The 26,991-nt window shown below is 54.1% G+C and overlaps 2 long non-coding RNA genes across 2 annotated transcripts in view; one reads left to right on the top strand and one right to left on the bottom strand.

The window, feature by feature from the left end:
* Nucleotides 1-636: 636 nt before the first annotated feature.
* LOC142295668 (uncharacterized) lies at nt 637-14,029 on the bottom strand. Its single transcript, XR_012751514.1, has 3 exons — nt 13,947-14,029; nt 1,829-1,916; nt 637-1,018 (listed from the first exon to the last, which is right to left on the bottom strand). It is a non-coding gene; the product is annotated as an uncharacterized LOC142295668 (long non-coding RNA).
* The window catches only part of LOC142295667 (uncharacterized), a 22,164-nt gene continuing 9,185 nt past the window's right edge, over nt 14,013-26,991 (top strand). Inside the window, exon 1 of the long non-coding RNA XR_012751513.1 lies at nt 14,013-14,313. This is a non-coding gene — a long non-coding RNA (uncharacterized LOC142295667). The remainder of the gene's footprint in view (nt 14,314-26,991) is intronic.

Genomic DNA, 26,991 nt, shown 5'->3' with positions numbered 1-26,991 from the left:
TACCTGCGATGGGGGCGGGACTATCGCGTGCGACATCGCAGCATTGGCTTGCGATGTCGCAACGTGCAAAGCCCGCCTTACTCTTCAAGAAACATGCCTCCATTAAAGTAAATGGAGCCTGGAACTACAGGTTATTAGTAGGAGCTGTGATTGGTTGCTATAGGAACAAAAGACATTCATAGTATAAGAAGCTTATATGTGAGGTAATAAGATGTCGGTGGGGAGACGGATAGAGAGAGACAGAGAGATAGAGACAGATAGGTAAAGAGACAGACCTGGAAAGAGACAGACCTGGAAAGAGACAGACAGACATGCAGACAGGGACAGAGACAGGCAGACAGGGAAGGAGGAGACAGCCAGAGAGACAGACAAAGATAGATGGGGAAAGACACAGACCTTGATAGAGACAGACGGGGAAAGAGACAGAGAAATAGAGACAGAAATGGAAAGAGACAGACAGAGACAGGCAGACAGGGAAAGAGACAGACAGGAAAAGACACAGACAAAGAGACGGGGAGACAGACCTAGAAAGAGACAGACTTAGAAAGAGACAGATGGGGAAAGAAACAGAGAGATAGAGACAGACAAAAAAAAGAGACAGACAGAGACAGGCAGATGGGAAAGAGACAGACCTGGAAAGAGACAGACCTGGAAAGAGACAGACGGAGCACATTACTTGACCAATTTAGTTAAATCTGTGTGGAATATCTGTTGTGTTGAAATATATACGTTGTGAAATGCTTCTATTAGCTTAGTTTTTGCCTTTTAATAATTACATTTCTATCTATTTGTTTTGTGTTTTTTGTGCAGAATACATTTTTGTTAATACATTCTATTTTGTTAACAACAGTTATTAACCCGGGCGAAGCCGGGTAGTACAGCTAGTACATAATAATAATTCTGTCATCAAATGTTAACATATTGGGTCTTCATTCTCCTGTTGATGCGCCTACCTCCTATTTTGTTGAAGTTCTGGAAGTATGTGTTGCTGAGAGAAATTTTTGAAGAGATTTTCATCCTAAGAATGCAATGGATAAAATTACTCAAACAATATAAAAAAAAGTGTAGGGAAGGTGCCCAATGGGAGAGACAATCTCACCCAGGATTTGAATTGATTTTTTGAGAAATTGTTACTGGACTTTTTGGGGTTACTTATTATTAAATCACTTTAAATGGTTGCCAGATAAAAGCGTCAGATCACAACAGCTGCTGCTCTAAGGCCGCTCTCACTTCAGCGGTATTTTGCCGGAAAGCCGGATCCGGCACAAATGCGTTTCAGCTCCATTCATTCACAATGGTATTGCGGCAAGATGCGGTCACATTCCGGCAAAATACCGCAGATGTGAAGTGAGCCTTATTTAGGCGGGAGTCTTCAAAACAAGTCATCCTGTAGGAATAAGAAAATCCAAACTGATGGAAGGAACAAGCTCTCTTCTACACAGCATGGCTGCCATGATAGGTATTAGCAGTAAAAAATCAAGACTGTGTAGACTGGTAATGAATGACCAGCTCATATAATTCCAGTGCTCAGATAATACTACCATATACCAAACAAATAGAAGACCCAAATATAAAATTATGTATACAGGGAACTACTATTTAATAAATGTTATGACGGTTGATGGTTGCAAGCCCCACGTCGCAGTCCACCTTTGGCACCTCAATAGCAGTGCCACTGGAGCACTCTGAGCAGCTGCGTAACCTGCCCTACCCTAACACTAGATTTTCATGAGTTTATGGTTAAGAGACTAAAATGGACAATAAATCTAAAGACTACAAAAATGTGAGTGGGTTTTTTTAAAAAAAAAAAACACAAACGGTAATTTACATCTCAATAGATCTCCAACAGAACTTGACTTGTCGAAAAAGGCTTCATGTGTCAAGTCAACTGCTTATCTCAATGTCCTTGGTGCCCGCTGAAAAGAAAGATAAAATCTAATAAATGTATCAGAATATAGCTGTGGAGCAGGCAAACTACAAATCAGAAAGGATCACCTTTACCATCAGCTTAGGTACAGCAGTTTGATACATATTACCGAAAGGAAACCTGTCAGGTGTAATATGCACCCAGAACCACGAGCAGTTCATGTGCATACTGCTAATCCATGCCTAACCATCCCTGTATCTAGTAGCAAGGATAAAGAGATCTTTAGATAAAGTATTTCTAAAGATTCTTTATAATATGCTAATGGGGCCAGGAAGTAGTCGTGAGAGCGTTACTTCCCCTGACTAGTCCGCCCTCTTAGCAGGTTAGTACGCCCACAGGGGTGTGATAACATGCTATTTAATGCAGCATCACTAGCGATGATGCGCGTAGTTGTGTCCACGGTGAACGCTGAGCTGAATGTCCCGCACTTCCAGTCATGTGCAGTATGAAGCCGGGTGTACATGTCTCAACTTCAGAGAGGTCTAGTGCGCATCACTGGAAGTTTGGGACATTCAGCTCGGAGATCACTGTGGACACAGCTACGCGCATCATCGCTGGTGTTGCTGCAGTAAATAGCATGTTAGCATGCCCCTGTTGGTGTACTAACCTGCTATGAGGGCAGACTAGCGGGGGGAAGTAACGCCCTTGGGACTAGTCCCTGTGCTCATTTGCATATCTTAAAGAATCTTCAGAAATACTTTTTCTAAAGATCCCTTTATCTATGCTACTAGATACAGGGACAATTAGGCAGGGATTAGAAATATGAACTACTCATGATTCTGGGTGCATATTGCACCAGACAGGTTCCCTTTAAGTAAATATAACCATATTAAAGATGACAAATCATCATCATCATCATCATGCTGGCATTCCTTTTTACATACTAATAATAAGAGTATCTCTAGCAGAATGCATGTTTGCAGATTTCCATAGTCCAATATTTCATAAGAGATCTAGTTGTTGGGTGGTCTCTGAATGAGAGCAATTGAATATAAGTGCAACTCCACAGAGTCCATATTAAACAGTTTCTATTAGGCTGGTTTCACACTACGTTTATTTAACATCCGTCCATAACGTTTTTTTAGCGGAAAAACGGATCCAGTGCAAATGCGTTTTCACTTCAATGCATTTGCAAATGACTCGCGTCCACCTGCGTTCGCATGCGTTTGCGTGCGTTAGACACAGGATCCATACTTTTGCGTTATTTTAACATGTTTCAAAAATGCTACTTGTAGCGTTTTTTACCTTTGTCAAAATAACGCATCTCACAGGATCCTTCACATTGCGCCGCGAGCTGCAATGCATTTCAATGAGCGCTGGATCCTGCCTAGCAGAATGCGTTGAGTTGCATTGTAACAGGATCCTGCTTTTGTACTGAGCATGCCCAGAAAGTACTGAGCATACCCAGAACCAGTCTCGCGTGATCTGTCTCTCTCTCCCCCTCTCTCTCCTCCCTCTATCTCTGTCTTTCCCCCTTCCTCTCTCTCCCACCTGAGAGCTGCGGACACTCGTAACCAAGGTAAATATCGGGTAACCACTTCTCTTAGTTACCCGATGTTTACGTTGGTTACGTGTGCAGACAGCCCTGCTCCTAGCAGCTGCAGACACTCGTAACCAAGATAAATATCGGGTATCCAAGCCCGATGTTTACCTTGGTTACGAGCGTCTGCAGCTGTCAGAAGCCGGCTCCCAGTCTGGCTCCCCTCACTCCCGATCACATGACTCCAATGCCCGCCCCTAAACATCCAGTGACAGGATCCTGCAAAATAACAGATGCGTTTGCATGCGTTTTTTGCTGTAAAAGCAGTATCCGCTTTTGTAGCAAAAAAACGTTCCTGACGCATGTTAAAAAGACGTAGTGTGAAAGCAGCCTTATTAGTGTGATGATGTATAATGCTCAGTCTGTCTGGGGTGAGGCACCATCTAAGGCTTGGTTCACACATGCAATGCTCTATGCTGAGGAACATGACAGGGCTTCTATTGGAATCCCCCCTCTGCCCACAACAGACAGAGCCATTCACTACTACAAAGCCTACAAAGTAACTCTGGACTATGTTTGTTCTGGCAGTTTCCGTGCAGTTCTCCACAATTTTGCACAGTGCTGGAGGCCACGATGCTGAAGTTGGTTTCTTATTCGTCCAGTTTCTTATTCGGGGCTGAAGTTGGTTTCTTATTCGTCAGTTTCTTATTCGGCAATTTAGTTTTTTCAGTTTTTTATGCATTTATCAACAAAAATGACACATGACAATAATAAAATACAATGCACTGATGAGCCCTAATATACATACACTCAAAACCAGCTGCGAAAATTATAAAACTGGCAAAAAAATGGGCATCAAAGTGGGCACCAAAGTATGTTAGTGAAAGGGTTAAATGGCTTTGGGCCACTGATCTAACACCACAATTACCTATCTAGTGATGACCCTAATCAAACTCAAGTGTCTCCAGCCTGGCCCAAAGGGGTTCTGGGCATCAAAACTGGCATCAAAGTGGGCACACAGCCAATTTTCACAGATTTGAATAAGTAACCAGTGTTTTTGAGGGGTTAAATGGCTTTGGGCCACTGATCTCACACCACATTTACATACCTAGGGATGCCCCACATCAAACTCAGATCACTCCAGCCTGGCCCAAACAGGTTCTGGGCATCAGAACTGGCATCAAAGTGGGCAAATGGCCAGTTTTCACAGATTTGAATAAGTAACCAGTGTTTTTGAGGGGTTAAATGGCTTTGGGCCACTGATCTCACACCACATTTACATACCTAGTGATGCCACACATCAAATTCAGATCACTCCAGCCTGGCCCAAACAGGTTCTGGGCATCAGAACTGGCATCAAAGTGGGCAAAACCCACTTTTCACAGATTTGAATAAGTAACCAGTGTTTTTGAGGGGTTAAATGGCTTTGGGCCACTGATCTGACACCACATTTACATACCTAGTGATGCCCCATATCAAATTCAGATCCCTCCAGCCTGGCCCAAACAGGTTCTGGGCATCAGAACTGGCATCAAAGTGGGCAAATGGGCAGTTTTCACAGATTTGAATAAGTAACCAGTGTTTTTGAGGGTTAAATGGCTTTGGGCCACTGACCTCACACCACATTTACATACCTAGTGATGACACACATAAAATTCAGATCACTCCAGCCTGGCCCAAACAGGTTCTGGGCATCAGAACTGGCATCAAAGTGGTAAAAATCCCAGTTTTCACAGATTTGAATAAGTAACCAGTGTTATTGAGGGGTTAAATCGCTTTGGGCCACTGATCTGACACCACATTTACATACCTAGTGATGCCACACATAAAATTCAGATCACTCCAGCCTGGCCCAAACAGGTTCTGGGCAGTAGAACTGGCATCAAAGTGGGCAAAACCCACTTTTCACAGATTTGAATAAGTAACCAGTGTTTTTGAGGGGTTAAATGGCTTTGGGCCACTGATCTCACACCACATTTACATACCTAGTGATGCCACACATCAAATTCAGAACACTCCAGCCTGGCTCAAACAGGTTCTGGGCATCAGAACTGGCATCAAAGTGGTAAAAATCCCAGTTTTCACAGATTTGAATAAGTAACCAGTGTTTTTGAGGGGTTAAATGGCTTTGGGCCACTGATCTCACACCACATTTACATACCTAGTGATGCCACACATCAAATTCAGATCACTCCAGCCTGGCCCAACCAGGTTCTGGGCAGTAGAACTGGCATCAAAGTGGGCAAAACCCACTTTTCACAGATTTGAATAAGTAACCAGTGTTTTTGAGGGGTTAAATGGCTTTGGGCCACTGACCTCACACCACATTTACATACCTAGTGATGACACACATCAAATTCAGATCACTCCAGCCTGGCTCAAACAGGTTCTGGGCATCAGAACTGGCATCAAAGTGGTAAAAATCCCAGTTTTCACAGATTTGAATAAGTAACTGGTGTTTTTGAAGGGTTAAATGGCTTTGGGCCACTGATCTCACACCACATTTACATACCTAGTGATGCCACACATCAAATTCAGATCACTCCAGCCTGTTTGGGCCAGGCTGGAGTGATCTGAATTTTATGTGTGTCATCACTAGGTATGTAAATGTGGTGTGAGATCAGTGGCCCAAAGCCATTTAACCCTTCAAAAACACCAGTTACTTATTCAAATCTGTGAAAACTGGGATTTTTACCACTTTGAGGCCAGTTCTGATGCCCAGAACCTGTTTGGGCCAGGCTAAAGTGATCTGAATTTGATGTGTGGCATCACTAAGTATGTAAATGTGGTGTGAGATCAGTGGCCCAAAGCCATTTAACCCCTCAAAAACACCAGTTACTTATTCAAATCTGTGAAAAGTGGGTTTTGCCCACTTTGATGCCAGTTCTGATGCCCAGAACCTGTTTGGGCCAGGCTAAAGTGATCTGAATTTTATGTGTGTCATCACTAGGTATGTAAATGTGGTGTGAGGTCAGTGGCCCAAAGCCATTTAACCCCTCAAAAACACTGGTTACTTATTCAAATCTGTGAAAAGTGGGTTTTGCCCACTTTGATGCCAGTTCTGATGCCCAGAACCTGTTTGGGCCAGGCTAAAGTGATCTGAATTTTATGTGTGTCATCACTAGGTATGTAAATGTGGTGTGAGGTCGGTGGCCCAAAGCCATTTAACCCCTCAAAAACACTGGTTACTTATTCAAATCTGTGAAAAGTGGGTTTTGCCCACTTTTATGCCAGTTCTGATGCCCAGAACCTGTTTGGGCCAGGATGGAGTGATCTGAATTTGATGTGTGGCATCACTAGGTATGTAAATGTGGTGTGAGATCAGTGGCTTAAAGCCATTTAACCCCTCAAAAACACTGGTTACTTATTCAAATCTGTGAAAAGTGGGTTTTGCCCACTTTGATGCCAGTTCTGATGCCCAGAACCTGTTTGGGCCCGGCTGGAGTGATCTGAATTTGATGTGTGGCATCACTAGGTATGTAAATGTGGTGTCAGATCAGTGGCCCAAAGCCATTTAACCCCTCAAAAACACTGGTTACTTATTCAAATCTGTGAAAACTGGGGTTTTGCCCATCTTGATACCAGTTCTGATGCCCAGAACCTGTTTGGGCCAGGCTGGAGTGATCTGAATTTGATGTGTGGCATCACTAGGTATGTAAATGTGGTGTGAGGTCAGTGGCCCAAAGCCATTTAACCCTTCAAAAACACCAGTTACTTATTCAAATCTGTGAAAACTGGGATTTTTACCACATTGATGCCAGTTCTGATGCCCAGAACCTGTTTGGGCCAGGCTGGAGTGATCTGAATTTGATGTGTGGTATCACTGGGTATGTAAATGTTGTATGAGGTCAGTGGCCCAAAGCCATTTAACCCCTCAAAAACACTGGTTACTTATTCAAATCTGTGAAAAGTGGGTTTTGCCCACTTTGATGCCAGTTCTGATGCCCAGAACCTGTTTGGGCCAGGCTGGAGTGATCTGAATTTGATGTGTGGCATCACTAGGTATGTAAATGTGGTGTGAGATTAGTGGTCCAAAGCCATTTAACCCCTCAAAAACACTGGTTACTTATTCAAATCTGTGAAAAGTGGGTTTTGCCCACTTTGATGCCAGTTCTGATGCCCAGAACCTGTTTGGGCCAGGCTGAAGTGATCTGAATTTGATGTGTGGCATCACTAGGTATGTAAATGTGGTGTGAGATCAGTGGCCCAAAGCCATTTAACCTCTCAAAAACACTGGTTACTTATTCAAATCTGTGAAAATTGGGGTTTTGCCCACTTTGATGCCAGTTCTGATGCCCAGAACCTGTTTGGGCCAGGCTAAAGTGATCTGAATTTTATGTGTGTCATCACTAGGTATGTAAATGTGGTGTGAGATCAGTGGTGCAAAGCCATTTAACCCCTCAAAAACACCAGATACTTATTCAAATCTGTGAAAACTGGGGTTTTGCCCACTTTGATGCCAGTTCTGATGCCCAGAACCTGTTTGGGCCAGGCTAAAGTGATCTGAATTTGATGTGTGGCATCACTAGGTATGTAAATGTGGTGTGAGATCAGTGGCCCAAAGCCATTTAACCCCTCAAAAACACTGGTTACTTATTCAAATCTGTGAAAACTGGGTTTTTGCCCACTTTGATGCCAGTTCTGATGCCCAGAACCTGTTTGGGCCAGGCTGAAGTGATCTGAATTTGATGTGTGGCATCACTAGGTATGTAAATGTGGTGTGAGATCAGTGGCCCAAAGCCATTTAACCCTTCAAAAACACCAGTTACTTATTCAAATCTGTGAAAACTGGGATTTTTACCACTTTGATGCCAGTTCTGATGCCCAGATCCTGTTTGGGCCAGGCTGGAGTGATCTGAATTTTATGTGTGGCATCACTAGGTATGTAAATGTGGTGTTAGGTCAGTGGCCCAAAGCCATTTAACCCCTCAAAAACACTGGTTACTTATTCAAATCTGTGAAAACTGGGGTTTTGCCCATTTTGATGCCAGTTCTGATGCCCAGAAACTGTTTGGGCCAGGCTGGAGTGATCTGAATTTGATGTGTGGCATCACTAGGTATGTAAATGTGGTGTCAGATCAGTGGCCCAAAGCCATTTAACCCCTCAAAAACACTGGTTACTTATTCAAATCTGTGAAAAGTGGGTTTTGCCCACTTTGATGCCAGTTCTGATGCCCAGAACCTGTTTGGGCAAGGCTGGAGTGATCTGAATTTGATGTGGGGCATCACTAGGTATGTAAATGTGGTGTGAGATCAGTGGCCCAAAGCCATTTAACTCCTCAAAAACACTGGTTACTTATTCAAATCTGTGAAAACTGGGGTTTTGCCCACTTTGATGCCAGTTCTGATGCCCAGAACCTGTTTGGGCCAGGCTAAAGTGATCTGAATTTGATGTGTGGCATCACTAGGTATGTAAATGTGGTGTGAGATCAGTGGCCCAAAGCCATTTAACCCCTCAAAAACACTGGTTACTTATTCAAATCTGTGAAAACTGGGTTTTTGCCCACTTTGATGCCAGTTCTGTTGCCCAGAACCTGTTTGGGCCAGGCTGAAGTGATCTGAATTTGATGTGTGGCATCACTAGGTATGTAAATGTGGTGTGAGATCAGTGGCCCAAAGCCATTTAACCCCTCAAAAACACTGGTTACTTATTCAAATCTGTGAAAATTGGGGTTTTGCCCACTTTGATGCCAGTTCTGATGCCCAGAACCTGTTTGGGCCAGGCTAAAGTGATCTGAATTGTATGTGTGTCATCACTAGGTATGTAAATGTGGTGTGAGATCAGTGGTGCAAAGCTATTTAACCCCTCAAAAACACCAGTTACTTATTCAAATCTGTGAAAACTGGGGTTTTGCCCACTTTGATGCCAGTTCTGATGCTCAGAACCTGTTTGGGCCAGGCTAAAGTGATCTGAATTTGATGTGTGGCATCACTAGGTATGTAAATGTGGTGTGAGATCAGTGGCCCAAAGCCATTTAACCCCTCAAAAACACTGGTTACTTATTCAAATCTGTGAAAACTGGGTTTTTGCCCACTTTGATGCCAGTTCTGATGCCCAGAACCTGTTTGGGCCAGGCTGAAGTGATCTGAATTTGATGTGTGGCATCACTAGGTATGTAAATGTGGTGTGAGATCAGTGGCCCAAAGCCATTTAACCCTTCAAAAACACCAGTTACTTATTCAAATCTGTGAAAACTGGGATTTTTACCACTTTGATGCCAGTTCTGATGCCCAGATCCTGTTTGGGCCAGGCTGGAGTGATCTGAATTTTATGTGTGGCATCACTAGGTATGTAACTGTGGTGTGAGGTCAGTGGCCCAAAGCCATTTAACCCCTCAAAAACACTGGTTACTTATTCAAATCTGTGAAAACTGAGATTTTTACCATTTTGATGCCAGTTCTGATGCCCAGAACCTGTTTGGGCCAGGCTGTAGTGATCTGAATTTGATGTGTGGCATCACTAGGTATGTAAATGTGGTGTCAGATCAGTGGCCCAAAGCCATTTAACCCCTCAAAAACACTGGTTACTTATTCAAATCTGTGAAAACTGGGGTTTTGCCCACTTTGATGCCAGTTCTGATGCCCAGAACCTGTTTGGGCCAGGCTAAAGTGATCTGAATTTGATGTGTGGCATCACTAGGTATGTAAATGTGGTGTGAGATCAGTGGCCCAAAGCCATTTAACCCTTCAAAAACACCAGTTACTTATTCAAATCTGTGAAAACTGGGATTTTTACCACTTTGATGCCAGTTCTGATGCCCAGATCCTGTTTGGGCCAGGCTGGAGTGATCTGAATTTTATGTGTGGCATCACTAGGTATGTAAATGTGGTGTGAGGTCAGTGGCCCAAAGCCATTTAACCCCTCAAAAACACTGGTTACTTATTCAAATCTGTGAAAACTGGGGTTTTGCCCATTTTGATGCCAGTTCTGATGCCCAGAACCTGTTTGGGCCAGGCTGGAGTGATCTGAATTTGATGTGTGGCATCACTAGGTATGTAAATGTGGTGTCAGATCAGTGGCCCAAAGCCATTTAACCCCTCAAAAACACTGGTTACTTATTCAAATCTGTGAAAAGTGGGTTTTGCCCACTTTGATGGCAGTTCTGATGCCCAGAACCTGTTTGGGCCAGGCTGGAGTGATCTGAATTTGATGTGTGGCATCACTAGGTATGTAAATGTGGTGTGAGGTCAGTGGCCCAAAGCCATTTAACCCCTCAAAAACACTGGTTACTTATTCAAATCTGTGAAAAGTGGGTTTTGCCCACTTTGATGCCAGTTCTGATGCCCAGAACCTGTTTGGGCCAGGCTGGAGTGATCTGAATTTGATGTGTGGCATCACTAGGTATGTAAATGTGGTGTGAGGTCAGTGGCCCAAAGCCAATTAACCCCTCAAAAACACTGGTTACTTATTCAAATCTGTGAAAACTGGGATTTTTACCACTTTGATGCCAGTTCTGATGCCCAGAACCTGTTTGGGCCAGGCTGTAGAGATCTGAATTTGATGTGTGGCATCACTAGGTATGTAAATGTGGTGTGAGGTCAGTGGCCCAAAGCCATTTAACCCCTCAAAAACACTGGTTACTTATTCAAATCTGTGAAAACTGGGATTTTTACCACTTTGATGCCAGTTCTGATGCCCAGAACCTGTTTGGGCCAGGCTGGAGTGATCTGAGTTTGATGTGTGGCATCACTAGGTATGTAAATGTGGTGTGAGATCAGTGGCCCAAAGCCATTTAACCCCTCAAAAACACTGGTTACTTATTCAAATCTGTGAAAACTGGGATTTTTACCACTTTGATGCCAGTTCTGATGCCCAGAACCTGTTTGGGCCAGGCTGGAGTGATCTGAATTTGATGTGTGGCATCACTAGGTATGTAAATGTGGTGTCAGATCAGTGGCCCAAAGCCATTTAACCCCTCAAAAACACTGGTTACTTATTCAAATCTGTGAAAACTGGGTTTTTGCCCACTTTGATGCCAGTTCTGATGCCCAGAACCTGTTTGGGCCAGGCTAAAGTGATCTGAATTTGATGTGTGGCATCACTAGGTATGTAAATGTGGTGTGAGATCAGTGGCCCAAAGCCATTTAACCCTTCAAAAACACCAGTTACTTATTCAAATCTGTGAAAACTGGGATTTTTACCACTTTGATGCCAGTTCTGATGCCCAGAACCTGTTTGGGCCAGGCTGAAGTGATCTGAATTTGATGTGTGGCATCACTAGGTATGTAAATGTGGTGTGAGATCAGTGGCCCAAAGCCATTTAACCCCTCAAAAACACTGGTTACTTATTCAAATCTGTGAAAACTGGGGTTTTGCCCACTTTGATGCCAGTTCTGATGCCCAGAACCTGTTTGGGCCAGGCTGTAGTGATCTGAATTTGATGTGTGGCATCACTAGGTATGTAAATGTGGTGTGAGATCAGTGGCCCAAAGCCATTTAACCCCTCAAAAACACTGGTTACTTATTCAAATCTGTGAAAATTGGCTGTGTGCCCACTTTGATGCCAGTTTTGATGCCCAGAACCCCTTTGGGCCAGGCTGGAGACACTTGAGTTTGATTAGAGGCATCACTAGATATGCAATTTTGGTGTTAGATCAGTGGCCCAAAGCCATTTAACCCTTTCACTAACATACTTCGGTGCCCACTTTGATGCCCATTTTTTTGCCAGTTTTTTAATTTTCGCAGCTGGTTTTGAGTGTATGTATATTAGGGCTCATCAGTGCATTGTATTTTATTATTGTCATGTGTCATTTTTGTTGATAAATGCATAAAAAACTGAAAAAACTAAATTGCCGAATAAGAAACTGGACGAATAAGAAACCAACTTCAGCATCGTCTGGAGGCCAGTGTTCAGATTGACTGTGTCAGCCTCCAATTGGTGAGTGGCTTCGTCGGGGCACTGTTTGGATTCCTTTTGGAATCCTATTTTTTTTTGTTACATCTAGTATTGAAAATTGAGGATTTCTAACAAAAATGCTCAAAACAATTTCTTGGAAGTTTTGGACTTCTTCACCTTTTTAATCAGAATTTCGGGAGTGCTGAGACTTTGAATCAAGCAGAATTGTGCTTTACTGCTGCTCCAGATAAATGTTCTTGAGATTGGTGGCTGTCCAAGCAGTAGAGCCCACAGTGATTAGACACATATTACCCATTATTAACTGTAGATGCTGAAATCCCCCCCCCCCCCTACCCTTTGAGATTGAATCTGTTAATTTATTTTGTTCTCCAAATTTATGATTAGACTAGTAAAGCAGAGAATTGGAACCTTTTAGGGGTTACAAGTTTTCACACAATAATCCAGTAGCTTTTAAGTGTAAATCACTTGGCAAAAAGGGCCGTCTTGCCTATTAAGTACATATCAGATTTCTTCTGTTTGAATGCTCATTCATCCATCTTTATCGCCACTTTATATATATTGTAGCGAGGCAGTGTGGTAAGGGTTAAAGGTCAACTCTCTGCTTTTATGTAACACAGCAGGTAATGTGAGACTTAAAGAAGTTGTCCAGTTACCAAAACTGATTTTTTTTTTTCTGATAAATCTTGGTAATATGTGCCCCTCAACACATCTATTATGTTTTTTCAGCAAAATTACCTTTCATTGTGCACTAGCAGCACACGGTCATTGCTGGCTCCAGCTCTGATGGGGTTAATCTCTCCTCTGACTTCCTGTGTTCAGTTCCTACAAGTCCCAGAATTCTTTGTGGCTTTAGGGCGGTGTCTAGCTTATCTAACACACCCACTGTGTCTAATACACCCACTCTGCTCCCACCCAAACCCTCCTCCCTGCCTCTTCCCAGTGGATGTGCACTCAGAGAAATCACAGATACAGCAGCTCTGCACAGCCAGGGGAAGAAAGTGTGTGCGCGTGTATATACAGTGTGTGTGTGCGTATATACAGTGTGTGTGCGTATATACAGTGTGTGTGCGTATATACAGTGTGTGTGTGTATATACAGTGTGTGTGTGTGTATATACAGTGTGTGTGCGTATATACAGTGTGTGTGCGTATATACAGTGTGTGTGTGTATATACAGTGTGTGTGTGTGTATATACAGTGTGTGTGTATATACAGTGTGTGTGTGTGTATATACAGTGTGTGTGTGTATATACAGTGTGTGTGTGTGTATATACAGTGTGTGTGTGTATATACAGTGTGTGTGTGTGTATATACAGTGTGTGTGCGTATATACAGTGTGTGTGCGTATATACAGTGTGTGTGTGTATATACAGTGTGTGTGTGTGTATATACAGTGTGTGTGTATATACAGTGTGTGTGTGTGTATATACAGTGTGTGTGTGTATATACAGTGTGTGTGTGTGTATATACAGTGTGTGTATGTGTGTATATACAGTGTGTGTGTGTATATACAGTGTGTGTGTGCGTATATACAGTGTGTGTGTGTATATACAGTGTGTGTGTGTGCGTATATACAGTGTGTGTGTGCGTATATACAGTGTGTGTGTGCGTATATACAGTGTGTGTGTGTGTATATACAGTGTGTGAGTGAGTGTGTATGTGAGTGTGTATGTCATATTCACCTGTCTGCAGGGTCCGGGTGCCATGCCTGCTTCCAGCCCCTGTCTCGGTCCCGCCGCTCCGGCTGTGTGCAGGGTAGAGGCTAGATCGGAGTTGATTTTTTGAGGTGGGAGGAGTGATTTCATGAAATCATGATGTCACCGGAAAAGGCGGGGCCTCCTCAGTGCCGTGCAGATCTGTGGGCGGGAAGCGGCAGTGCTCGTGCTCCTCTGTGCAGAGCGGACGGATCCTGACCCTGAGGTGGAGAAGAGTCAGCGTTTCCTCATTAGTTATAGCTCTGGGGTCTCAGCCTGGATGTTGGGGGCACAGAGCAGTGTCTCCTGTCTGTGTTGGGGGCTGCAGCTCGTGTATGTCTCAGGCTTCAATAAGGTAAGTGTCTTATGGGGGGTTACACGGAGCAGGGGATGATACTGTACGTTTGAGGGGGCTTGCACTGGCCGGGGTGCGACGCTGCACGTTTGGGGGGGCTCGCACTGGCCGGGGGGCGACGCTGCACGTTTGGGGGGATGGCACTGGCCGGGTTGGTGACGCTGCACGTTTGGGGGGGCTCGCACTGGCCGCGGTGCGACACTGCACGTTTGGGGGGCTCGCACTGGCCGCGGTGCGACGCTGCACGTTTGGGGGGGCTCACACTGGCCGGGGGGATGATGCTGTACGTTTAGGGGGGCTCGCACTGGCCGGGGGGCGACGCTGCACGTTTGGGGGGGCTCGCACTGGCCAGGGGGCGACGCTGCACGTTTGGGGGGATGGCACTGGCCGGGTTGGTGATGCTGCACGTTTGGGGGGGCTCGCACTGGCCGGGGGGCGACGCTGCACGTTTGGGGGGGGCTCGCACTGGCCGGGGGGCGATGCTGCACGTTTGGGGGGGGCTCGCACTGGCCGGGGGGCGATGCTGCACGTTTGGGGGGGCTCGCACTGGCCGCGGTGCGACGCTGCACGTTTGGGGAGCTCGCACTGGCCGGGGGGATGATGCTGTACGTTTGGGGGGGCTCGCACTGGCCGGGGGGCGACGCTGCACGTTTGGGGGGGCTCACACTGGCCGGGGGGATGATGCTGTACGTTTGGGGGGGCTCGCACTGGCCGGGTGGATGACGCTGTACGTTTGGAGGGGTTCGCACTAGCCGCGGTGCGACGCTGCACGTTTGGGGAGCTCGCACTGGCCGGGGGGATGATGCTGTACGTTTGGGGGGGCTCGCACTGGCCGGGGGGCGACGCTGCACGTTTGGGGGGGCTCACACTGGCCGGGGGGATGATGCTGTACGTTTGGGGGGGCTCGCACTGGCCGGGTGGATGACGCTGTACGTTTGGAGGGGTTCGCACTAGCCGGGGGGCGACGCTGCACGTTTGGGGGGGATGGCACTGGCCGGGGGGGCGACTCTGCACGTTTGGGGTGGCTCGCACTGGCCGGGGGGACGACGCTGCACGTTTGGGGGGGCTCGCACTGGCCGGGGGGCGACGCTGCACGTTTGGGGGGGCTCGCACTGGCCGGGGGGATGATGCTGTACGTTTGGGGGGGCTCGCACTGGCCGGGGGGATGACGCTGTACATTTGGGGAGGCTCGCACTGGCCGGGGGGATGATGCTGCACGTTTGGGGTGGCTCGCACTGGCCGGGGGGCGACGCTGCACGTTTGGGGGGGGCTCGCACTGGCCGGGGGGCGATGCTGCACGTTTGGGGGGATGGCACTGGCTGGGTTGGTGATGCTGCACGTTTGGGGGGGCTCGCACTGGCCGGGGGCGACGCTGCACGTTTGGGGGGGGCTCGCACTGGCCGCGGTGCGACGCTGCACGTTTGGGGGGGCTCGCACTGGCCGGGGGGCGACACTGCACGTTTGGGGGGATGGCACTGGCCGGGTTGGTGACGCTGCACGTTTGGGGGGGCTCGCACTGGCCGGGGGCGATGCTGCACGTTTGGGGGGGGGGATCGCAGGGGACGAAGCTGCAGGTTTTGGGGGGGTTCGCACTGAGCACGGGACGACGCTGAATGTTTGGGGGCTCGCACTGGGCAGGGGGTGACGCTGCACGTTTGGGGGGGGCTCGTACTGGGCAGGGGGCGATGCTGCACGTTTGGGGGGGATCGCACTGGGCAGGGGGCGATGCTGCACGTTTTGGGGGGGATCGCACTGGGCAGGGGGATGATGCTGCACGTTTGGGGGGGCTCGCACTGGCCGGGGGGGCGACGCTGCACGTTTGGGGGGGCACGTACTGGCCGGGGGGGCGACGCTGCACGTTTGGGGGGGCTCGCACTGGCCGCGGTGCGACGCTGCACGTTTGGGGTGGCTCGCAGTGGCCAGGGGGTGACGCTGCATGTTTGGGGGGCTTGCAGTGGCCAGGGGGCGACGCTTCATGTTTGGGGGGGGGGGGGGGCTGGCACTGGGCAGGGGGCAACGCTTCACGTTTGAGGGGGGCTGGCACTGGGCAGGGTGCGACGCTGCACGTTTGGGGGGTCTGGCACTGGGCAGGGGGTGACGCTGCACGCTTGGGGGGCTCGCAGTGGCCAGGGGGTGACGCTGCATGTTTGGGGGGCTCGCAGTGGCCAGGGGGTGACGCTGCATGTTTGGGGGGCTCGCAGTGGCCAGGGGGTGACGCTGCACGTTTGGTGGGCTCGCAGTGGCCAGGGGGTGACGCTGCACGTTTGGGGGGCTCGCAGTGGCCAGGGGGTGACGCTGCATGTTTGGGGGGCTCGCAGTGGCTAGGGGGTGACGCTGCATGTTTGGGGGAATCGCAGTGGCCAGGGGGTGACGCTGCATGTTTAAGGGGGGGGGCTCGCGGAGTGCGACGCTGCACGTTTGGGGGGTTCTCGCTGGGCAGTGGTGCGTGTTGTTGTGGGCTCTCGCGGGGCAGTTCTGCTTGTTGTTGTGGGCTCTCGCGGGGCAGTTCTGCTTGTTGTTGTGGGCTCTCGCGGGGCAGTGGTGCTTGTTGTTGTGGGCTCTCGCGGGGCAGTGGTGCTTGTTGTTGTGGGCTCTCGCGGGGCAGTGGTGCTTGTTGTGCGCTCTCGCGGGGCATTGGTGTGTGTTGTTGTGGGCTCTCGCGGGGCAGTGGTGCTTGTTGTTGTGGGCTCTCGCGGGGCAGTGGTGCTTGTTGTTGTGGGCTCTCGCGGGGCAGTGGTGCTTGTTGTTGTGGGCTCTCGCGGGGCAGTGGTGCTTGTTGTTGTGGGCTCTCGCGGGGCAGTGGTGCTTGTTGTTGTGGGCTCTCGCGGGGCAGTGGTGCTTGTTGTTGTGGGCTCTCGCGGGGCAGTGGTGCTTGTTGTTGTGGGCTCTCGCAGGGCAGTGGTGCTTGTTGTTGTGCGCTCTCGCGGGGCATTGGTGCGTGTTGTTGTGCGCTCTCGCGGGGCATTGGTGCGTGTTGTTGTGCGCTCTCGCGGGGCAGTGGTGCGTGTTGTGCGCTCTCGCGGGGCAGTGGTGCGTGTTGTGGGGGCTCTCGCGGGGCAGTGGTGCGTGTTGTGGGGGCTCTCGCGGGGCAGTGGTGCGTGTTGTGGGGGCTCTCGCGGGGCAGTGGTGCGTGTTGTGGGGGCTCTCGCGGGGCAGTGGTGCGTGTTGTGGGGGCTCTCGCGGGGCAGTGGTGCGTGTTGTGGGGGCTCTCGCGGGGCAGTGGTGCGTGTTGTGGGGGCTCTCGCGGGGCAGTGGTGCGTGTTGTGGGGGCTCTCGCGGGGCAGTGGTGCGTGTTGTGGGGGCTCTCGCGGGGCAGTGGTGCGTGTTGTGGGGGCTCTCGCGGGGCAGTGGTGCGTGTTGTGGGGGCTCTCGCGGGGCAGTGGTGCGTGTTGTGGGGGCTCTCGCGGGGCCTCTCTCCCTGCGAGCCCCCCCCGACGTGCAGCCTCTCTCTCCCTGCGAGCCACCCCCCCCGACGTGCAGCCTCTCTCTCCCTGCGAGCCACCCCCCCCCGACGTGCAGCCTCTCTCTCCCTGCGAGCCACCCCCCCCCGACGTGCAGCCTCTCTCTCCCTGCGAGCCCCCCCCCCCCCGACGTGCAGCCTCTCTCTCCCTGCGAGCCCCCCCCCGACGTGCAGCCTCTCTCTCCCTGCGAGCCCCCCCCCCCCCCGACGTGCAGCCTCTCTCTCCCTGCGAGCCCCCCCCCCCCCCGACGTGCAGCCTCTCTCTCCCTGCGAGCCCCCCCCCCCCCCCCCGACGTGCAGCCTCTCTCTCCCTGCGAGCCCCCCCCCCCCCGACGTGCAGCCTCTCTCTCCCTGCGAGCCCCCCCCCCCGACGTGCAGCCTCTCTCTCCCTGCGAGCCCCCCCCCCCCCGACGTGCAGCCTCTCTCTCCCTGCGAGCCCCCCCCCCCGACGTGCAGTCTCTCTCTTGGGGGCGCACTGGGCAAGGGGTGACGCTGCACGTTTGGTGGGGGCAAAGGGGGGCCCTGTGTGTGTGTGTGTGTGGGGCCGTGTGTGTGTGTGTGTGTGGGGCCGTGTGTGTGTGTGGGGCCGTGTGTGTGTGTGGGCCGTGTGTGTGTGTGGGGCCGTGTGTGTGTGGGCCGTGTGTGTGTGGGGCCGTGTGTGTGTGGGGCCGTGTGTGTGTGGGGCCGTGTGTGTGTGGGGCCGTGTGTGTGTGGGGCCGTGTGTGTGTGGGGCCGTGTGTGTGTGTGGGGCCGTGTGTGTGTGTGGGGCCGTGTGTGTGTGTGGGGCCGTGTGTGTGTGTGGGGCCGTGTGTGTGTGTGGGGCCGTGTGTGTGTGTGGGGCCGTGTGTGTGTGTGGGGCCGTGTGTGTGTGTGGGGCCGTGTGTGTGTGTGGGGCCGTGTGTGTGTGTGGGGCCGTGTGTGTGTGTGGGGCCGTGTGTGTGTGGGGCCGTGTGTGTGTGTGGGGCCGTGTGTGTGTGTGGGGCCGTGTGTGTGTGTGGGGCCGTGTGTGTGTGTGGGGCCGTGTGTGTGTGTGGGGCCGTGTGTGTGTGTGGGGCCGTGTGTGTGTGTGGGGCCGTGTGTGTGTGTGGGGCCGTGTGTGTGTGTGGGGCCGTGTGTGTGTGTGGGGCCGTGTGTGTGTGTGGGGCCGTGTGTGTGTGTGGGGCCGTGTGTGTGTGTGGGGCCGTGTGTGTGTGTGGGGCCGTGTGTGTGTGTGGGGCCGTGTGTGTGTGTGTGTGGGCCGTGTGTGTGTGTGTGGGGCCGTGTGTGTGTGTGTGGGGCCGTGTGTGTGTGTGTGGGGCCGTGTGTGTGTGTGTGTGGGGCCGTGTGTGTGTGTGTGTGGGGCCGTGTGTGTGTGTGTGTGGGGCCGTGTGTGTGTGTGTGTGGGGCCGTGTGTGTGTGTGTGTGGGGCCGTGTGTGTGTGGGGCCGTGTGTGTGTGTGGCCGTGTGTGTGTGTGTGTGGGGCCGTGTGTGTGTGTGTGTGGGGCCGTGTGTGTGTGTGTGTGGGGCCGTGTGTGTGTGTGTGGGGCCGTGTGTGTGTGTGTGGGGCCGTGTGTGTGTGTGTGTGGGGCCGTGTGTGTGTGTGTGGGGCCGTGTGTGTGTGTGTGGGGCCGTGTGTGTGTGGGGCCGTGTGTGTGTGTGTGTGTGGGGCCGTGTGTGTGGGGCCGTGTGTGTGTGTGTGTGGGGCCGTGTGTGTGTGTGTGTGGGGCCGTGTGTGTGTGGGGCCGTGTGTGTGTGGGGCCGTGTGTGTGTGGGGCCGTGTGTGTGTGGGGCCGTGTGTGTGGGGCCGTGTGTGTGTGTGTGTGTGGGGCCGTGTGTGTGTGTGTGTGTGTGTGTGTGTGTGTGTGTGGGGCCGTGTGTGTGTGTGTGGGGCCGTGTGTGTGTGTGTGTGGGGCCGTGTGTGTGTGTGTGGGGCCGTGTGTGTGTGTGTGTGGGGCCGTGTGTGTGTGTGTGTGGGGCCGTGTGTGTGTGTGTGGGGCCGTGTGTGTGTGTGTGGGGCCGTGTGTGTGTGTGTGTGTGTGTGTGGGGCCGTGTGTGTGTGTGTGTGGGGCCGTGTGTGTGTGTGTGTGGGGCCGTGTGTGTGTGTGTGTGTGTGTGGGGCCGTGTGTGTGTGTGTGTGGGGCCGTGTGTGTGTGTGTGTGGGGCCGTGTGTGTGTGTGTGTGTGTGGGGCCGTGTGTGTGTGTGTGTGTGTGGGGCCGTGTGTGTGTGTGTGTGTGGGGCCGTGTGTGTGTGTGGGGCCGTGTGTGTGTGTGTGTGTGGGGCCGTGTGTGTGTGTGTGTGTGTGTGTGTGTGTGTGGGGCCGTGTGTGTGTGGGGCCGTGTGTGTGTGTGTGGGGCCGTGTGTGTGTGTGTGGGGCCGTGTGTGTGTGTGTGTGTGGGGCCGTGTGTGTGTGTGTGTGTGTGTGTGGCCGTGTGTGTGTGTGTGGCCGTGTGTGTGTGTGTGTGTGTGTGTGTGTGTGTGTGGGGCCGTGTGTGTGTGTGTGTGTGTGTGTGTGTGGGGCCGTGTGTGTGTGTGTGTGGCCGTGTGTGTGTGTGGCCGTGTGTGTGTGTGGCCGTGTGTGTGTGTGGCCGTGTGTGTGTGTGTGTGTGTGTGGGGCCGTGTGTGTGTGTGTGTGTGTGTGGGGCCGTGTGTGTGTGTGTGTGTGTGGGGCCGTGTGTGTGTGTGTGTGTGGGGCCGTGTGTGTGTGTGTGTGTGTGGGGCCGTGTGTGTGTGTGTGTGTGTGGGGCCGTGTGTGTGTGTGTGTGTGTGTGGGGCCGTGTGTGTGTGTGTGGGGCCGTGTGTGTGTGTGTGGGGCCGTGTGTGTGTGTGTGTGGGGCCGTGTGTGTGTGTGTGGGGCCGTGTGTGTGTGTGGGGCCGTGTGTGTGTGTGTGGGGGCCGTGTGTGTGTGTGTGGGGGGCCGTGTGTGTGTGTGTGGGGGGCCGTGTGTGTGTGTGTGGGGGGCCGTGTGTGTGTGTGGGGGGCCGTGTGTGTGTGGTGTGGGGGCCGTGTGTGTGTGTGGCCGTGTGTGTGTGGGGCCGTGTGTGTGTGTGTGTGTGTGTGTGGGCCGTGTGTGTGTGTGGGGCCGTGTGTGTGTGTGTGGGGCGCCGTGTGTGTGGGGCGCCGTGTGTGTGGGGCGCCGTGTGTGTGTGGGGCCGTGTGTGTGTGTGTGGGGCCGTGTGTGTGTGTGTGTGGGGCCGTGTGTGTGTGTGTGTGGGGCCGTGTGTGTGTGTGTGTGTGTGTGGGGCCGTGTGTGTGTGTGTGTGGGGCCGTGTGTGTGTGTGTGTGGGGCCGTGTGTGTGTGTGTGTGGGGCCGTGTGTGTGTGTGTGGGGCCGTGTGTGTGTGTGTGTGTGGGGCCGTGTGTGTGTGTGTGGGGCCGTGTGTGTGTGTGTGTGTGGGGCCGTGTGTGTGTGTGTGGGGCCGTGTGTGTGTGTGTGGGGCCGTGTGTGTGTGTGTGGGGCCGTGTGTGTGTGTGTGGGGCCGTGTGTGTGTGTGTGGGGCCGTGTGTGTGTGTGTGGGGCCGTGTGTGTGTGTGTGTGGGGCCGTGTGTGTGTGTGTGGGGCCGTGTGTGTGTGTGTGGGGCCGTGTGTGTGTGTGTGGGGCCGTGTGTGTGTGTGTGTGTGTGTGGCCGTGTGTGTGGGGCCGTGTGTGTGTGTGTGTGTGGCCGTGTGTGTGTGGCCGTGTGTGTGTGGCCGTGTGTGTGTGGCCGTGTGTGTGTGTGTGTGTGGGGCCGTGTGTGTGTGTGGGGCCGTGTGTGTGTGTGTGTGTGTGTGGCCGTGTGTGTGTGTGTGTGTGTGTGTGTGGGGCCGTGTGTGTGTGTGTGTGTGGGGCCGTGTGTGTGTGTGTGGGGCCGTGTGTGTGTGTGTGGGGCCGTGTGTGTGTGTGTGGGGCCGTGTGTGTGTGTGTGGGGCCGTGTGTGTGTGTGTGGGGCCGTGTGTGTGTGTGTGGGGCCGTGTGTGTGTGTGTGTGGCCGTGTGTGTGTGGGGCCGTGTGTGTGTGTGTGTGTGGGGCCGTGTGTGTGTGTGGGGCCGTGTGTGTGTGTGGGGCCGTGTGTGTGTGTGGGGCCGTGTGTGTGTGTGGGGCCGTGTGTGTGTGTGGGGCCGTGTGTGTGTGTGGGGCCGTGTGTGTGTGTGGGGCCGTGTGTGTGTGTGTGGGGCCGTGTGTGTGTGTGTGGGGCCGTGTGTGTGTGTGTGGGGCCGTGTGTGTGTGTGTGTGGGGCCGTGTGTGTGTGTGTGTGGGGCCGTGTGTGTGTGTGTGTGGGGCCGTGTGTGTGTGTGTGTGGGGCCGTGTGTGTGTGTGTGTGGGGCCGTGTGTGTGTGTGTGTGGGGCCGTGTGTGTGTGTGTGTGGGGCCGTGTGTGTGTGTGTGTGGGGCCGTGTGTGTGTGTGTGTGGGGCCGTGTGTGTGTGTGTGGGGCCGTGTGTGTGTGTGTGGGGCCGTGTGTGTGTGTGTGGGGCCGTGTGTGTGTGTGTGGGGCCGTGTGTGTGTGTGTGGGGCCGTGTGTGTGTGTGTGGGGCCGTGTGTGTGTGTGTGGGGCCGTGTGTGTGTGTGGGGCCGTGTGTGTGTGTGTGGGGCCGTGTGTGTGTGTGGGGCCGTGTGTGTGTGTGGGGCCGTGTGTGTGTGTGGGGCCGTGTGTGTGTGTGGGGCCGTGTGTGTGTGTGGGGCCGTGTGTGTGTGGGGCCGTGTGTGTGTGGGGCCGTGTGTGTGTGTGGGGCCGTGTGTGTGTGTGTGGGGCCGTGTGTGTGTGTGTGGGGCCGTGTGTGTGTGTGTGGGGCCGTGTGTGTGTGGGGCCGTGTGTGTGTGGGGCCGTGTGTGTGTGGGGCCGTGTGTGTGTGTGTGGGGCCGTGTGTGTGTGTGTGGGGCCGTGTGTGTGTGTGTGGGGCCGTGTGTGTGTGGGGCCGTGTGTGTGTGTGGGGCCGTGTGTGTGTGTGGGGCCGTGTGTGTGGGGCCGTGTGTGTGGGGCCGTGTGTGTGGGGCCGTGTGTGTGTGTGGGGCCGTGTGTGTGTGTGTGTGTGTGTGTGGGGCCGTGTGTGTGTGTGGGGCCGTGTGTGTGTGTGTGGGGCCGTGTGTGTGTGTGTGGGGCCGTGTGTGTGTGGGGCCGTGTGTGTGTGTGGGGCCGTGTGTGTGTGTGTGTGTGGGGCCGTGTGTGTGTGTGTGTGTGGGGCCGTGTGTGTGTGTGTGTGTGGGGCCGTGTGTGTGTGTGTGTGTGGGGCCGTGTGTGTGTGTGTGTGTGTGTGTGTGGGGCCGTGTGTGTGTGGGGCCGTGTGTGTGTGTGGGGCCGTGTGTGTGTGTGGGGCCGTGTGTGTGTGTGGGGCCGTGTGTGTGTGTGGGGCCGTGTGTGTGTGTGGGGCCGTGTGTGTGTGTGGGGCCGTGTGTGTGTGTGGGGCCGTGTGTGTGTGTGTGTGGGGCCGTGTGTGTGTGTGTGTGGGGCCGTGTGTGTGTGTGGGGCCGTGTGTGTGTGTGTGTGGGGGGCCGTGTGTGTGGGGCCGTGTGTGTGTGTGTGTGTGTGTGTGGCCGTGTGTGTGTGTGTGGGGCCGTGTGTGTGGGGGCCGTGTGTGTGTGTGGGGCCGTGTGTGTGTGTGGGGCCGTGTGTGTGTGTGTGGGGCCGTGTGTGTGTGTGGGGCCGTGTGTGTGTGTGTGGGGCCGTGTGTGTGTGTGTGTGGGGCCGTGTGTGTGTGTGTGTGGGGCCGTGTGTGTGTGGGGCCGTGTGTGTGTGTGTGGGGCCGTGTGTGTGGGGCCGTGTGTGTGGGGCCGTGTGTGTGTGTGTGGGGCCGTGTGTGTGTGTGTGGGGCCGTGTGTGTGTGTGTGTGGGGCCGTGTGTGTGTGTGTGTGGGGCCGTGTGTGTGTGTGTGTGTGTGTGTGGCCGTGTGTGTGTGTGGCCGTGTGTGTGTGTGTGGCCGTGTGTGTGTGTGTGTGGGGCCGTGTGTGTGTGTGTGTGTGTGTGGCCGTGTGTGTGTGTGTGGCCGTGTGTGTGTGTGGCCGTGTGTGTGTGTGGCCGTGTGTGTGTGTGTGTGGGGCCGTGTGTGTGTGTGTGTGGGGCCGTGTGTGTGTGTGTGGGGCCGTGTGTGGGGCCGTGTGTGTGTGGGGCCGTGTGTGTGTGGGGCCGTGTGTGTGGGGCCGTGTGTGTGTGGGGCCGTGTGTGTGTGGGGCCGTGTGTGTGTGTGTGTGTGTGTGTGTGTGTGGGGCCGTGTGTGTGTGTGTGTGTGGGGCCGTGTGTGTGTATGTGTGTGTGTGTGTGTGTGTGTGTGTGTGTGTGTGGGGCCGTGTGTGTGTGTGTGTGTGTGTGTGTGTGTGTGGGGCCGTGTGTGTGTGGGGCCGTGTGTGTGTGGGGCCGTGTGTGTGTGTGGGGCCGTGTGTGTGTGTGGGGCCGTGTGTGTGTGTGGGGCCGTGTGTGTGTGTGGGGCCGTGTGTGTGTGTGTGTGGGGCCGTGTGTGTGTGTGGGGGCCGTGTGTGTGTGTGTGTGGGGCCGTGTGTGTGTGTGGGGGGCCGTGTGTGTGGGGCCGTGTGTGTGTGTGTGTGTGTGTGTGGCCGTGTGTGTGTGTGTGGGGCCGTGTGTGTGTGTGTGGGGCCGTGTGTGTGTGTGGGGCCGTGTGTGTGTGTGTGGGGCCGTGTGTGTGTGTGTGGGGCCGTGTGTGTGTGTGGGGCCGTGTGTGTGTGTGTGGGGCCGTGTGTGTGTGTGTGTGTGGGGCCGTGTGTGTGTGTGTGTGGGGCCGTGTGTGTGTGTGTGTGGGGCCGTGTGTGTGTGGGTGGGGCCGTGTGTGTGTGTGTGGGGCCGTGTGTGTGGGGGCCGTGTGTGTGGGGCCGTGTGTGTGGGGCCGTGTGTGTGGGGCCGTGTGTGTGTGTGTGGGGCCGTGTGTGTGTGTGTGGGGCCGTGTGTGTGTGTGTGGGGCCGTGTGTGTGTGTGTGTGGGGCCGTGTGTGTGTGTGTGTGTGTGTGTGTGGCCGTGTGTGTGTGTGGCCGTGTGTGTGTGTGTGGCCGTGTGTGTGTGTGTGTGGGGCCGTGTGTGTGTGTGTGTGTGTGTGGCCGTGTGTGTGTGTGTGTGTGTGTGGCCGTGTGTGTGTGTGTGGCCGTGTGTGTGTGTGTGGCCGTGTGTGTGTGTGGCCGTGTGTGTGTGTGGCCGTGTGTGTGTGTGTGGCCGTGTGTGTGTGTGTGGCCGTGTGTGTGTGTGTGGCCGTGTGTGTGTGTGTGTGTGGGGCCGTGTGTGTGTGTGTGTGTGTGTGGCCGTGTGTGTGTGTGTGGCCGTGTGTGTGTGTGGCCGTGTGTGTGTGTGGCCGTGTGTGTGTGTGTGTGGCCGTGTGTGTGTGTGTGTGGGGCCGTGTGTGTGGGCCGTGTGTGTGTGTGTGGCCGTGTGTGTGTGTGGCCGTGTGTGTGTGGGGCCGTGTGTGTGTGTGTGGGGCCGTGTGTGTGTGTGTGTGTGTGTGTGTGGGGCCGTGTGTGTGTGGGGCCGTGTGTGTGGGGCCGTGTGTGTGTGGGGCCGTGTGTGTGTGGGGCCGTGTGTGTGTGTGTGTGTGTGTGTGTGGGGCCGTGTGTGTGTGTGTGTGTGTGTGTGTGTGGGGCCGTGTGTGTGTGTGTGTGGGGCCGTGTGTGTGTGTGTGTGTGTGTGTGTGTGGGGCCGTGTGTGTGTGTGTGTGGGGCCGTGTGTGTGTGTGTGTGTGTGTGGGGCCGTGTGTGTGTGTGTGTGTGTGTGGGGCCGTGTGTGTGTGTGGGGCCGTGTGTGTGTGTGTGTGTGTGTGGGGCAGTGTGTGTGTGTGTGGCCGTGTGTGTGTGTGTGTGTGGGGCAGTGTGTGGGGCCGTGTGTGTGTGTGGGGCCGTGTGTGTGTGTGTGGGGCCGTGTGTGTGTGTGTGTGGGGCCGTGTGTGTGTGTGTGTGGGGCCGTGTGTGTGGGGGCCGTGTGTGTGTGTGTGGGGCCGTGTGTGTGTGTGTGGGGCCGTGTGTGTGTGTGTGGGGCCGTGTGTGTGTGTGTGGGGCCGTGTGTGTGTGTGTGGGGCCGTGTGTGTGTGTGTGTGTGGGGCCGTGTGTGTGTGTGTGGGGCCGTGTGTGTGTGTGTGGGGCCGTGTGTGTGTGGGGCCGTGTGTGTGTGTGTGTGTGTGTGGGGCCGTGTGTGTGTGTGTGTGGGGCCGTGTGTGTGTGTGTGTGTGTGTGGGGCCGTGTGTGTGTGTGTGTGTGGGGCCGTGTGTGTGTGTGTGTGTGTGGGGCCGTGTGTGTGTGGGGCCGTGTGTGTGTGGGGCCGTGTGTGTGTGTGTGTGTGTGGGGCCGTGTGTGTGTGTGTGGGGCCGTGTGTGTGTGGGGCCGTGTGTGTGTGTGTGTGGGGCCGTGTGTGTGTGTGTGTGTGTGGGGCCGTGTGTGTGTGTGTGGGGCCGTGTGTGTGTGTGTGTGTGGGGCCGTGTGTGTGTGGGGCCGTGTGTGTGTGTGGGGCCGTGTGTGTGTGTGGGGCCGTGTGTGTGTGTGGGGCCGTGTGTGTGTGGGGCCGTGTGTGTGTGTGTGTGGGGCCGTGTGTGTGTGTGTGTGGGGCCGTGTGTGTGTGTGTGTGTGTGTGTGTGGGGCCGTGTGTGTGTGTGTGTGGGGCCGTGTGTGTGTGTGTGTGGGGCCGTGTGTGGGGGGCCGTGTGTGTGTGTGTGTGTGGGGCCGTGTGTGTGTGGGGCCGTGTGTGTGTGTGTGTGGGGCCGTGTGTGTGTGTGTGTGGGGCCGTGTGTGTGTGTGTGGCCGTGTGTGTGTGTGTGGGGCCGTGTGTGTGTGTGTGGGGCCGTGTGTGTGTGTGTGTGGGGCCGTGTGTGTGTGTGTGTGTGGGGCCGTGTGTGTGTGTGTGTGTGGGGCCGTGTGTGTGTGTGTGTGTGTGTGTGTGTGTGGGGCCGTGTGTGTGTGTGTGGCTGTGTGTGTGTGGCTGTGTGTGTGTGGCTGTGTGTGTGTGGCTGTGTGTGTGTGGCTGTGTGTGTGTGGCTGTGTGTGTGTGGCTGTGTGTGTGTGTGTGTGGCCGTGTGTGTGTGTGTGTGTGTGTGGCCGTGTGAGTGTGTGTGTGTGTGTGTGTGTGTGTGGGGCCGTGTGTGTGTGTGGGGCCGTGTGTGTGTGTGTGTGTGTGTGTGTGTGTGTGTGGGGCCGTGTGTGTGTGTGTGGGGCCGTGTGTGTGTGTGTGGGGCCGTGTGTGTGTGTGTGTGGGGCCGTGTGTGTGTGTGTGTGTGTGGGGCCGTGTGTGTGTGTGTGTGTGTGGGGCCGTGTGTGTGTGTGTGTGTGTGTGGGGCCGTGTGTGT

Source organism: Anomaloglossus baeobatrachus, chromosome 3 (genome assembly GCF_048569485.1).
Source record: "Anomaloglossus baeobatrachus isolate aAnoBae1 chromosome 3, aAnoBae1.hap1, whole genome shotgun sequence".
NCBI lineage: Eukaryota > Metazoa > Chordata > Amphibia > Anura > Aromobatidae > Anomaloglossus > Anomaloglossus baeobatrachus.
The sequence above is the reverse complement of the archived record's forward strand: the minus strand, read 5'-3'. Positions and strand labels throughout refer to the sequence as shown.